Source organism: Rhinolophus sinicus, chromosome 17, assembly GCF_057876585.1.
Source record: "Rhinolophus sinicus isolate RSI-liver-muscle chromosome 17, RSI-T2T, whole genome shotgun sequence".
NCBI lineage: Eukaryota > Metazoa > Chordata > Mammalia > Chiroptera > Rhinolophidae > Rhinolophus > Rhinolophus sinicus.
This window is the reverse complement of record NC_142517.1, coordinates 88,689,043-88,703,422: the sequence shown is the minus strand read 5'-3', so window position 1 is coordinate 88,703,422 and position 14,380 is coordinate 88,689,043. Positions and strand designations below refer to the sequence as shown.

General features: G+C 32.1%; 1 protein-coding gene across 3 annotated transcripts in view; it reads left to right on the top strand.

Moving 5' to 3' along the window:
- CADM2 (cell adhesion molecule 2) overlaps positions 1-14,380 on the top strand; it is a 1,070,118-nt gene that overhangs the window by 755,015 nt on the left and 300,723 nt on the right. The window lies entirely within an intron of this gene.

Genomic DNA, 14,380 nt, shown 5'->3' with positions numbered 1-14,380 from the left:
CAGAAGGTGCAAAAAAAATGTGTACACATTTTAAAAAAGGAAAAAAAAAACTATTAAAATTGTAGTACTCAATATATACCAATAACAGAGGATGAATACAAGTCACATTTGACTTCTGCAATTACAAGAGGTGCTCAGAGTGGTTACCATCAGTGTCCAGACACTTCTGATTATGGTGAACTACTGCTTGAGCAAAGCTGACGAAAGTTTCCATTTGTATACATTTTTTTTTGCACCCCTGTTATTTATTATCTTCAGTTTCCTCATCTACAGAGGGAATAACAAACGCTTCGAAAGGTTGTGAGGATTGAGTTAGGTAAAATATGTAAAACAGCTAGTAAGCTTCCTGCTGCTAATAGCATTTTAAACAGCACTGGTTTTCTTTTACTTCTCACAAATCTGCCTCTTTATGGAGAATTTTCTGGATCTTCATCACTCAGTATTGCTGTATCTAATGTATTCCTGTGTGTGCTCAGAAGGAAGGACCCGGCGGTTTTCTCTCTTTCTCTACTTCTCCTACTCAAATCCACCACAGACCAAACTTCTGTTATTCCTCTCCCTCAAGCCCTGCCCTCCCCCAGGTTCTAGTTTAACAGCTAGTTTTAACACTACGACATAGATTCATCTTTGAAGTGTTAACTGCTCCCTGTTTATAAGGCTAAGCATTTAGTGTGCAAGCACTACTTTCCTAGCAATATATTTGTTTTACAGAACACTAAAGATATAAAAGACAAGATGCGAAATCTATCATTACCCTTTGTTGTATCTTCACACCTAGCCTAGTATCTTGTTTCAATAAACACACTGGAAGAATTAGCCAATTCTTGCCACAGGAATTTTTCTGACTGGTTGTCAACCAAAGTAATACATTCACAGAATCACTGAGAAAAAAACTCGACAATGACTACGTGTTTACAAATGTTATAAACAGTGTATTTATATCACAAAACGTTAAAACATACAGTTTTAGGAATGAAGAACTAACAACAATGTATAATAATGTGTTAACTCTGGTATATAGAAGTTGAGTATGAAGGGACTTAGAGAGAGATACATATTAAAGTTGGAGTTCCCCTCGAGAATGCTTTATGTGGGAGGGGGGGCTTGAACTGACTCTTGAAGGTTGGGTAGGATGTATATAGAAAAAAAGTAGTACATAAAAAAATAATTTCAAAGCATAAGTAACGGCGTGAAGGCAGAAATGATTACAGTTCATTTCAGCATAATGAGGACACCTTATGACTGAAGACCTGTATTCTTATGAGAGTGAAGGAAAATAAATCTGATGATGCAGTAAATAGGCAATGGAGTGATCTTGAGTTATTACCGCATTAGATGACATAAAACCTCTTATAATAATCACATCTATGATCACTTGAAAATTCGTAAAAACAATGGATCATAATTCAAATTATAATATACATATTATACAGTATTAAGTACAGGAGACCGATTTACATTTACTATTATAGAATTATAAGCATATATTAGGTATCTAAGTCATGTCAGGAATCAAACTGGCTAGGTTTTGCAATGCAGATACATTTCTGTGCCTGATGGAGTACTTCCCACGTCATCATCCCTGCTGTTCCACACCTGTCCACTTTATTTGAATCTCCTTTCTCCAGTCTCGTGCAAGCCTAGAAGGACTTTGGGGAGTAGTTTACCCTGCGCCTATATTTTTGCATCTTTAAGACCTTATGGAGACAAGAAATGGTACTTTCTAAAATGGACTGAGCCTCAAGTAAAAATTGAAATTTTATTTCTAACAAGACATATGTATGCTATGTAGATATAATAGAACTACTCAATGTTTTTATTGTCCAATTCTTATATCAAGGAAAAGGGTCTTTATACAGTAAATAAAAATGTGGATAAGAGGAAAATAAAACTCAAGATAATATAAGAGCAGATGGTTGCTTAAAAATAGTTACTTTGTTCTGGCCCAAACAAAGTGCATCCCAGGGAACCAAGGGAAGTGTTGAAGAGGATCATATCTCATTCCTTTATCCTTATGGAATCGTCCAACTGAGGGGAGCCTCTGGAATATTGGAGAGAGGCATGCCTCTTGACATTTTTTTCCAGGATTATATGCCAGAAATCATGGAATGGTAAATTTGACGATAATTTCCCAATAAAAATGTTAAACAGACTCTTAAAAGAGACTCTTAAAATAATTTGTGAGTGTTTAATTAGAGTTTACTAGGACTCAGCACTTATTAGTAATGGCATAGAAAATTACCATGTCTTTCCTTTTCCCTTTTTTTAAAAATATTAGTTATTAGGAGTATACCAGTTTCTGAAGGCAAGAATATCAATATCTCTGACTTTCATCGAATCATGTAACAGCTAACACTTTACTTATCTATACAGACACTGTCTTTCTAAAGATCACCAATTATTCTTTAGTGGTCAGATCCAGTAAGGGTTTCCCAATCTTCATAGTACTAATTTTGTTTTGCTGAATATATGTATATATATATGTAGTTTCTTTTGATATCCCAGTTCCTTTGTTTTCATCATCTCTATGCATCCTTTATTCTTTTCAACTCCATTTTGCATCTATCTTCTTCTCTCTTTTTATATCTCATTCTGAAATACAGGTTTTACTCAGGTTATAATTTTGATCCCCGAAGAGATTGCTTATTGTAGTGTTGGTTCAGCTCTCCACATCCATTTTAAGAGATAAACTTCACTTTCTACAAAATAAAAAAAGCAGCCATTTTCTAGATTATTGTGTGTCCACACCTAACTTCCCTCACTATTGCTGAATATTAAGAGAAAAACAAATGATCTAATAATTTTCCTTCCCTGAAAACTTAGAACTGGAAGGGGGGGAAAGAGAGAGGTAAATTAAAAGGGGCAAGAGGAAGAATGAGAGATAAGGAATCATTTTTGTTGCACTTTGTGGCCATGAATTTGTAGTAGACTGAAAAAGAAGATGAAATAAGTCAAGAAAGGAGAGAAAAATAAAGCAGAAATGTACAGAGTGAGAGGTTAAAAGAATGTCCTCATTGCTCTCAAGTTCCCTTCCTGATGTATTTGGAAGTTTTTTTAATCCTTGCCTATGAGTCTGTGACACAGCTATATTTAAATTAAGCTTCCTAGATAGGTTTTCCTTGCTTGCAATCAAAAAAGAACCAATTAATATAACTTCATTCTTTCTCTAAAGTTTTCTTTGTTTATTTCAATTATCTGATTTTTCTAGATTTGATCTTACTAAGTTTCTATCTGCTATTCCCATTTATCCTACTGAACATTTCCACCTGAATATAAAAAATTGAAATGCTTATTTTTCTTTGCAAATCTGATCCTTCAGGGTTTGTTATGTCTTCTCGTGAATGAATATTTGCCTAATTTGCTAGTTTAAAATATTTAAAACATCTATAACTCCTTTGCCTTAAAGGCCACCATAATCAATCAAATATCAAATTGTCCTACTTAATGCAGATAAAATTATTATCCTAATTATGTCCTAATTTTGCTATGGGTATAGTAGCTTTTTCATGGATCCCTTATCGTCAAATCACTTCTTTCTCAGAGCTTGTCTGCAGAAGTTTTTAACTTGTTTTCCGCTTCAATTCTCAACACACCACAATCTATTCTACATTCATATATCACAGTGAATTCTAAATAAGATCAACAATGTTTTACCACTTACAGATAGACAAAAAGTTACCTTAGAATGTTCCTGATTTTTTTATATAAAATAATTTAATTTCATTGTCTTATAAACGTATAAACAGACTAAATGTACCTTAACCATTGATATCGTTCCACAATCTTATAAAAAATCTCTAAATAGTTTTAATATAGTAAATATATTTTTAGTCTTTAATCTGATTTTTAGGCTTTTTTAATTCAAAATTTGGCAACCATTGTAAGGATAATATTTTATGTCATTTCTAGATTACTAGCTATTACTTTTAGTCATATAACCATTATTCGGTGCTCAAATAAAAATTAACATAATTATTCTGACTTTGAATAAGATTTAAAAGATAATGCATGGCACTCAGCCATCTAAATTGAGCTATATATGTGTTTTAGTGAAGAATCAGTATTTCAATTTACTGGATTTAGGTAATAGTCATATATAATATTATATAAATGATGCATTCAAGTATAAATATAAAAAGTCTGCTCTTTTAATCAACCAAAATGTGACATTTAGTATCCTAGGTTTTCCATCTACTACACTTTTGGGGACAAATTGAAAGTCACATAAGAGTTTGAAATTGAGACATTGCTTCAAATTGTTCTCAGATTTTATCTTAACTGGCCACCTATGCTTTAATTTGTATTGTATGTATAATATACTGTATATATGTAAAAATAATTTCCATTTTGTACTGTAACAGTCATAGGTCATATCTTTGTTTTTCAACTTACTAGATTTGAATACCTGGACAATTTGATCAACATTCAGTTGTTGTGACAATTATATCAGATATTATATAAAAAGAAACAAACTTAGGGAATGACACATAGTAAACATTCAGTAAATTTTAATTATTATTATCATCATTACTATTGTTATTTAAATAATGTCTGTGGGGAAAGCAAGCAACACAGACACAACAAACAAACAACAACCAAAAAAAAAAAAACCCATGAAGTTGAAGACAATTACAAACACTAAAACTTTCCTGAGTATCAGCTGTATTTCATCTTCATAATGACATTTGTGTTTATCATCATTATAATATTCAAATAAACACATAAAATATAACGTAAATGATTCACTAGGTATATATGTATATTTTTCTTTCTTCATATTTAAATATTTAAAGTCAAAGTGGGTAAATTATATCATTAAATAATTTCAACCCAATGTCAAAAGAAAGGGAAAAAAATTAAGAAAATTATGTCAGAGAGGTTTATATAATACTTAAAATGTAAAAATAACTTGTATCAGTGAAGAAATTTAGGTATAAGTTTATACGTAATTTCTTTTGAATATATCACTTAAATACTTTTGTTGAAGCTATGTTTAGATTTTAATTTAAAATTATTCAAACTCTTACATAACAACTACAAAATCTTCACCAAAAATAACTCATTGAGGAACAGTTATTGAAGCTTATGTTTATTTATCCCACAGAAGGCTGATATAAGGAAATATTTTAGAGATGTTAGAAATATGTAACAGAATTTAAAAGTACGTTATATTTCTATAACATATTCACTAAGGGCTCCAGGTAGACGGCCGTGAGATTGTTTTATTCTAATTCATCTCACTTCTCTTGCAAAAGTACCAAAGACATTGTTGTATATGACAGTGTAATGATATTTTTAAAGATATAATTTATTACTACAACTTTTAAAAGAGTGGATAGCAATAATAATTAATACAGCTAATAATAATGGAATTTTACTATGTGCCTAGCATTATACTAAATATTCTATATGTCCAAATTCTTTGAGATAGATACTACTATTATCCTCATTTTAATAAATGACAAAAATGAAACAAAGGGTTAAGAAATTTGTTTTAAGTTCTCAAACTGAGTAAGAGGCAGGGCAACAATTCCAAATCAGACATACTGACTCCTGAGTTCAAAATTTTAATCTGTTAAAGTCTCTGAAGATACCAGATTAATCAATATTACCATTCACCTAAATCTTATTTATTTAAATGCATCTACCTAGATCCCATCCATCCAGGTAGAATTGGCATTGGGATTGGGAGTAAAGTAGAATGATGACGAGTTATCAGGAACAAATAAGTTGGACCTACACAGGTAGACTTGCTTTGTCTTGTTGTTGTTTTTTTTGTTATTTTTTTTTATTATTTTCTCTGTCATTCATTTACCTTATGTTAACCTCACTTATTCCATCTTAGGAAAACAAGACAATTAGTTTCTGAATAAGATGAATAATGTTCTAGAAATGCATTAGGCATAAGTAATGTGAAATGCTGAACTCAGAAGAGAGTAGCAGGGTTAAAGATTGTGTTCATGAAAGTTTTATTGTAAGATGATTCAGTAGGTCAAAATATAGATAAATTTTATATAGATAAAAAGTGCAGCTTCATTTGACGTACTTTCTGAGTTTTATTTCTCAATGTATAGAGGTTTTGACATGTATTTGTTCTGTGGAGCTTCTCATTACTGTTCTGTCATGTCACTGTCCCTCTTAAAGTTGCAGAGTACAAACTAGTGTGGGTCGGGATGGAAAGACCCCTTTAGATACTCCATTTTCAAGTCTAAAAGAGTATTATTTTTCACTTGATTCACTTTTCACTTGATTTAATGTGGCTGAATTTTCCTTTCTCCTTTCTTTTTGAAATGCAAATACAAGCTTGAGCTTTCTTGTGGCTCTGTGGATAAACATAACTCATTTGTCACTAAAACGGTACAACTTTGTAGAGCAGTTAGAAATTAGTTTAAGAATCACTACCTTAACTTTGTATCCTAATTTTAATTATAAATAAATAATCGTAATACTTTTATTCTATCTAAACACATTTCATCCAAAAGGCAGGATCTTTTGGGACTCAATACATTCAGTTGATTCATATCATTTATTATGTTAATAAAATTGATATTTGCTTATTCTACAGCTGTTGTGTGGAAGTTTAGAAAGTCTATAGTTAAATTCCCAATGTTTGTGTCTTCTTACAGGTTTTTAAACAGAAAAACTCTGTGATGAGAAGACTTACAGTAATCATTGTGTAATAGATCAACATTTAGGGGCATTTTCAAAATAAGTGCTATAAGGCCAACAGTTACGTTAGTTGAAAATAAATCCTATTTTATATTTCAATACAGATGCTGTGTTGGGTATATAATTTTAGTGGGAAAAAAATCCTTTGACCTGACATGATAATATAAAATATTTACCATGAGCAAACTGTAGTGTTAAAAACTTTGAAGAAGGTTATCAGAGTACCTGGATTCTAGTTTTTACTTTACCACTTACTTGCTCTTCAGTCTTTACACCATTAAAACAAGCTTTAAAATGTCAGTGCCACTGATTTCATACAGTTATAACAATCAAAAAACATGTGTAAGGAATTTTAAAATAGCCAACTGATATTCAGATGTAAAAAGCTATTAATTAAATAAGTCGTAATCACAGAGCCAGAAACTTGATATTCAGTAATGAATAAAATGTGGCCAGTGTTCTGAGCTCATGCTAATGATCTGTTGCATGGAAGGACCTTGTAATAATGATATCCCTTTTATGCTTTTTCCTACTGAACATCCTTGAAAAGGGAGTGTTAAAAAGACTCTTTTATTTGATGAGTTTTACTGAAATGTCTATACTGTGCTAAGATATAATGGGGAAAAATTATATATATTACATATATATATAATATATATATATATATGTAATAGATATATATATATATTTCATGTTTCACTTTATGAGTCTTTAATTCATTCATTAATTAATTCATTCATTCCTTTAACTAACATTAGTAGGGATTGCAGCAAATATATTGTTTTAAAGAAAAGTAACTTATACACTAGTGTGTTATAATGTGATAAATATTATAAAGAAAGAACAATGCAGAAGAGTGAGATAGTAGTGCTTGGACACAGTGGAGAATGGGGGTGATTCTGGTTTTGAACAGGGAGATAAGAAAAAAAAGGGGGGCATATGAGAAGGAGATGGATGATGACAAGGCAAGCCATGCGGGTATCTTAGAAGCATTCTAAGGAGAGAAATCAGCAAGAGTGAAGGCCCAAAGGCAGTAAGGGACACGGCTTATTCAAGGGACATTCAACAGCCCTGTGTGGCTAAAAAAGCCTGAGCTTAGGAGAGTAAATAAGACAGAAGGTCATAGAGGGAATAAGGACTCAAGTCATGTAAGGGTTTTGGTTTTGCTCCAATTGTGTTAAAAAGCCACTGGACGACTCAGCAGAAGATAGACAGGTGCTGATTTAGCTTTAATAGAATCAGTTTGGGTCCTCTGGTGGTAATAAACTACAGTGAGAGATGTCAGTACACCTTTCAAAGAAACCAGGGGCAGATGATGATGGTAGGATTAGAGTTGTAGCAATGGAGGGGGTGAGAAGTGGTCTTTGAAAATTACATCTAACAGAATTTGCCAACTGGAAGTGTCACATGATATAAAAGGTAATGTGTAGGATGATTTTGATGTTTTATTTCGTTGTTTTTTCTTTTGCATGAAAAACTTAGAAAGACAAAGTTACGTTTTAAAGATGGAGAAGATTTGGGGAGAAACATGGTAAAATAATGAGAGCTCAGTTTTGAAAATGTGAAGTGGGAAATGCTATTAAGCACCCAAGAGAAGATGACCAGGAGAAGTTGGCTATATGAATATAAAATTCAGGTGAAAGTTCAACACTGCAGAGAAAAGATCTGGAAATCATTGTCAATTTATAGTATATAAAACTATGAGAATGGATTAGCTCATGGAAGCTATGAGTGCAGTTAGAAAATAAATCAAAAACCTTATTTTTCAGGACTGATTTCTCAGGTATTCAAACCTTAGATAGATCAAATCGATGATGAGATACAAGTGAAAGAGTCAGAAAAGAATAAAAAAGAAGTGAAGAAAATGTTTTCAAAAAGGAAGTGGTGTTCAACTGAGTTAAATATCCTTAATTGATGAGAACTGAGAATTTACCATTGGATTTAGCAATGTAGAATGAATGCTGAACCTGGTAATTACCATTTAGTGAAAAATAAGGGAATTAATCAAATCGTCACTTGTAGGGTTGTAGATTTGCTACTGTGAAACAATAGCACAATAGTACAGTGAGATCGATTTCAAGGACATTTATTTTAGTCAGAAAAGTCTACAGGGAAGACTTCATGAGAGAGCTGAACTATTCAGAACTAAGTAGGCAAAGGAGAGGGGGAAGGACTTCCCAAGTCATGGTACTAGCAGCAGGGGACTAAAAGAAAGCTGATATAGTTCCTGTGGAGGAAACAATGGGAGCCTCGGGTAAATATCAAATTAAAAAAGTCATCACCAAGACCAATCTCAAGGAGTTTACCATATGTGAGTTCTCTTAGGAGATTTATGGTTTTAGGTCTTATGTTCAAGTCTTTGATACATTTTAGTTGATTTTTGTGTATGGTATAAGACAGTTTCATTGTTACTTATGTGACTATCTAGTTCCCCCATCACCATTTATTGAAGAGACAATAATTTCCCCATTGTATGTCCATAGATCCTTTATTGAAAATTAATTGATTGTACATGCTTAACTTTATTGCTAGGGTCTGTATTCTGTTCTATGATGATAGGTGTCTGTTTTTATGCCAACTCCATACTGTTTTGATTGCCATAACTTTGTAATATAGTTTGAAATCAGGAAGTGTGAGGCTTCTAGCTTGGTTTTTGTTTCTCAAGATTCTTTTGGCTATCAGGATTCTGTGGTTCCATACAAATTTTAAGACCATTTGTTCTATTACTGTGAAAAATGACCCTAGAATTTTGATAGGTATTTCAGTGAATCAGTACATCACTTTGAGTGATGTGGACATTTTAACAATATTAATTCTTCCAAACCCTGAGCATGAAATATCTTTCTGTTTGGGTCCTTTTGAATTTCCTACATCAATATCTTATAGTTTTCAATGTACAGGTTCTGCACTTCCTTGTTTAAATTTACTAATAAGTATTTTATCCTTTTGGATACATTTGTAAATATTTTCTTAATTTCTCTTTCTGAAAAGAAAGAGAACTGATTTAAAGAAAGAAAAGCAACTGATTTTTGTACATTGATTTTGTGTTCTGTAACTTTACTGAAATTCTTTATTAGTTCTAATAGTTTTTTTGGTGAAGTCTTTAGAGTTTTCTGTATATAATATCCCATACAGTACCTTGAAGGTTTTAGTTCAAAAATTTTGTTTTGTTTTTTAAATACTAAGAACAATGTGAAGAATTAAGGGGATTTCAATGGGGATAGGTATAGGAATGGTCGGATATTATCAAATTTCTACTTTGAAAGAGGTTATTGGATATCCCTAAAGAATAAATTAGAAGAGATTGCTGTAGGTGACAAAGAAACAAGTTGAATTGTATGAAAAAATGCAGTTCAGGTAGAAATACTGGTAGGTGGGCTTAGAAAGATATGAGGAAATAGAAAAATAGAAAATCTTTCCAAAAATACAGAGGAAACATTTAGAAAAAAAAAAAAATGATCCATGAATTGAATAATTACCTCTAAATATGTGTAAAGGACTGAAAATACTTTATTATTCTTCATTGTCATCAAAACAGCAGACCAGGAGCTGTCCTGGTGGCTCAGGGTGTTGGAGCTCTGTGCTCCTGACGCCTGGGGCTGCCGTTTCGATTCCCACATTGGCCAGTGGGCTCTGAGCCACAGGGTTGTCGGTTCAACTCCTCGACTCCCACAAGGGATGGTGGGCTGTCCGGCCCCCCCCACCCAACACACGGCTGGCAGTGGCGACTGGACCTGGAGCTGGGCTGCGCCCTCCACGGCTATGATTGAGGGGACAACAACTTGACTTGGAAAAAAAAAATCCAAGTTAGTGGAAGTGCACACTGTTCCCCAGTGGGGTCTTGTTCCCCTTCCTCAATTAAAAAAAAAAAAAATCTTAAAAAAAAATCAACAGAATCATCTTAATAAGACAAAATCGAATTAAAAACAAAACAAAACAAACAAACAAACGAACAAAAAAACAGCAGACCAACATTTAGAAAATTAGAATGGTAGTTAGATATAACATATCTAATATGTTACATAACAGAAAAGTATGTCTATATTGTACTGTGGAATAGAAGTAAAGTTAAAGAGAAATTATAAATTGCATTACAAGAAAAATATTAGATAACATTTTTTTTTTCCTTAAAATAGTTCTTATCTACAGAGGGTGCCAAAAAATGTATATATATTTTAAGACAAAAATTGTATTAAAATTGTAATACTCAATATGTATCGATAACAAAAGATCAATACAAGTCACATTTGACTTCTGCAACTACAAGAGGAGCTCAAAGTGGTTACCATCAGCATCCAGACACTTCTGATTATGGCAAACTACTGCTTGAGCAATATTGACCAAAGTGTTAACATCCCTTAAAATGTGTATACATTTTTTTGGCACCACTGGTATATTACTGATTCTTATAATTGAAAAGCTCCATATGTCTAAATAATTCATGGAAGATAAAACTTTATACTTAAAAAAAACACAAAAAAAAACACTTTTTGATAATAACATGCTAAAAGTTATATAAAAACCTGCACCTTTTACCGTGTTTTTCCCCAAACTAAGACTTAGCTGGACAATCAGCTCTAATGCATCTTTTGGAGCAAAAATTAATATAAGACCCGGTTTTATGTTATATTATATTATATTATCTTAGACCTGGTCTTATATTATAGTAAACTAAGACTGGGTCTTATATTAATTTTTGCTCCAAAGGATGCATTAGAGCTGATTGTCTGGCTAGGATTGTTTTCAGGGAAACACGGTAATTGTATATTCCAGTTGATTCTTTTTGAACGCAGCAGATTTAAAGTTATTTATACATTTGATTCTTGTCTCTAATTCAATATGACATTATTTTAGTGACATCAAAGCAGTAATAATGTGCATGGCATAAGCTTCAAAACATTCAGTAATTTCACTCACTACTTTTGTGTTTTTCCATTCTGGCAAATAAAAACCACCTACTGGCACAATAGGATTCCCGATTCTTTTTTGGTAATCTGTTTTTCCCACGATACGGTAATCATCTGATGGGCCTTGGGTTCACTAGCCATGCTCCCTAGACACAAGTCAGGAATACTGTTTGACTTGAAGTATTACCAAATAATTCACAAAGCAGCTGTCTTCCACCTTAGCCAGAAGTCATCTTGAGAAATACAATCAAATCTCTTGGTTACCTAACCAGAATTTGGGAACTCCAATAATATATATTTTCAATGGCATACGCAACTCATATCTGATAGCATATTAAAATGGAAAGTGTGACGTAGGGAGCTAATATATGTGTATATCAAAATACAATTTCTCCTAGATATAGAGATAGATGTTTCTATCTGATGTTTTACTCATTGAAAACTTGAAATTTGCTTATCTGAAAGTAAAAAGTTACTTTCCATGCATGAAATATGTTCTTCCTTATAATACTGGGGAATAAACTTAGATTTAGGTGAAATACAGTTATATAGCTATAGATAGATTTGATATATGAAGATAGAAAGAATGAAAGATAGAAAGGTAGATAGATAGATTGATTGATTGATCGATCGATCGATCGATTGATTGATTGATTGATATAGGTAGGTAGATTTTAAAACTTCTTACAAGCCTTTGGGGAAGTGTTAACAAATTCTTAGGATTCTTCGCACTCAAATACTATTTAGTACATCAGGCATTGCCAAGAAGCCATTTCAGCATGATGATTTGACTCTATATTTATTACAGAAAAATACTGCTTAATGAGTATTTCTTCTATAGCTATTTCAATCACCAAAATTGACTGTACCTCTCTAATTTTTATTATTATTATTATTATTATTTTTAATTTATATAAACCAGACAAGTTGGGAAAACCCAATTTTAATGAAGTTCTAGTCATTTTCACAACAAAGAAAACACATATACTTACAGCCTATTAACATATACTGAAAAAGAATTCTCATAAACTGCAATTACTCTCGTCTATTATCTAGTTGCTCAACAATGAAAGCTAAAAGCTTTTCCTCTAAGCTAAGGAACAAGATAACGATGCCCACTCTCACCATATTTATCCAACATACTATTGCAAGTTCTAGCCAGAGCAATTAGGTGAGAATAAGATATAAAAAGCATCCAACTGCCTTAGAAAAAAGAAAAATAAAAAGAGGTAAAACTGTGACCATTTGTGGATGACATGACTTTATATAGAAAAAGAACATCAAAAAACTGTTAAAACTAATACACAAATTCAGTAAAGTTGCAGGATACAAAATCAATATATAAAAAAAAGTCAGCTGCTTTTCTATACAGTAACAGAAAGAGAAATTAAGAAAACAGTTCCATTTATAATTGTAATAAGAATAATAAAATACTTAGTAATAAGTTTAACCAAGAAGGTGAAAGGCCTGTGCACTGAAAACTATAAGACATTGATGGGGGGAAAAAAAGAAAGAAAGAAAGAAAAAGAAAAAAATGAAGAAGACACAGAAAAGGAAAGATATTTCATGCTTGTGGATTGGAAGAATTAATATTGTTAAAATGTTCATAGTACCCAAAGATTACAGATTCAATGCAATGCCTAGCAAAATTCGAGTGGCATTTCTTTTTTACAGAAATAGAACAATTTTAAAATTTGTATGGAACCACAAAAGACCCCGAATAGCGAAAGCAATCTTGAGAAAGAGGAATTGCAGGCATCACACTCCCTGATTTCAAACTATATTGCAAAACTCAAAAGAGTATGATCTTGACATAAAAACAGATACCTAGATCAATGAAACAGAATAGATACCCCAGAAGTTAACCCATGTATATGGTCAATTAACTTGTAACAAAGGAACCAAGAGTATACAGTGGGAAAAACTATAATTGCTTCAACAAAAGGTGTTGACAAAACTGAGCAGCCACACGCAAAAGAATGAAACTAGACTGCTATCTTATACCATACACAAAATTCACTCAAACTGGATTAAAAACTTTAATGTAAAACCTGAAATCATAAAACTCCTAAAAGAAAACAGACAATAAGTTCTTTGACATCAGTCTTGGCAATGATTTTTTCAATCTGACTCCAGAAGTAAAAGCAACAATAACAAATATAAACAAGTGGGAATAAAGCTAATTAAAATGCTTTGCAAATCAAAGGAAATTATCAACAAAATGAAAAAGCAACCTAGCAAATAGGAGAAAATATTTGCAAATCATGTACTTCTGATAAGGGGTTAATATGCAAAATATGTAAAGAACTCATACAACTCAATATCAAAAAACAAAACAAAACAAAAAGTCCAATTTTGAAAATAGGCAGAGGATCTGAATAGATGTTTTTCCAAAGAAGACATGCAGATGACCAATAGGCACATGAAAAGATGTTCAACATCAATAATCATCAAATAAATGCAAACCAAACTATAATGAGATATCACCTCACATCAGTTAAAATGGCTATTATCAAATGTAAAAGAAATAACAAACATTGGTGATGATGTGGAAAAGAGAGAAATTACACTGTTGGAAATGTAAATCGGTGCAGCCACAATGGAGAACAGTTTGGAGGTTTCTCAAAAACTTAAAAATAGGACTAATATGATCTAGCAGTTCCACTTCTGTGTATTTTTTTAAAAAAAAAGAAAATACTAATTAGAACAGATATATGCAACCCGTGTTCATTGCAACATGATTTACAATAGACAAGATGTGAAAACAATCTAAGTACCCATTGATAGATGAATAAATAAAGATG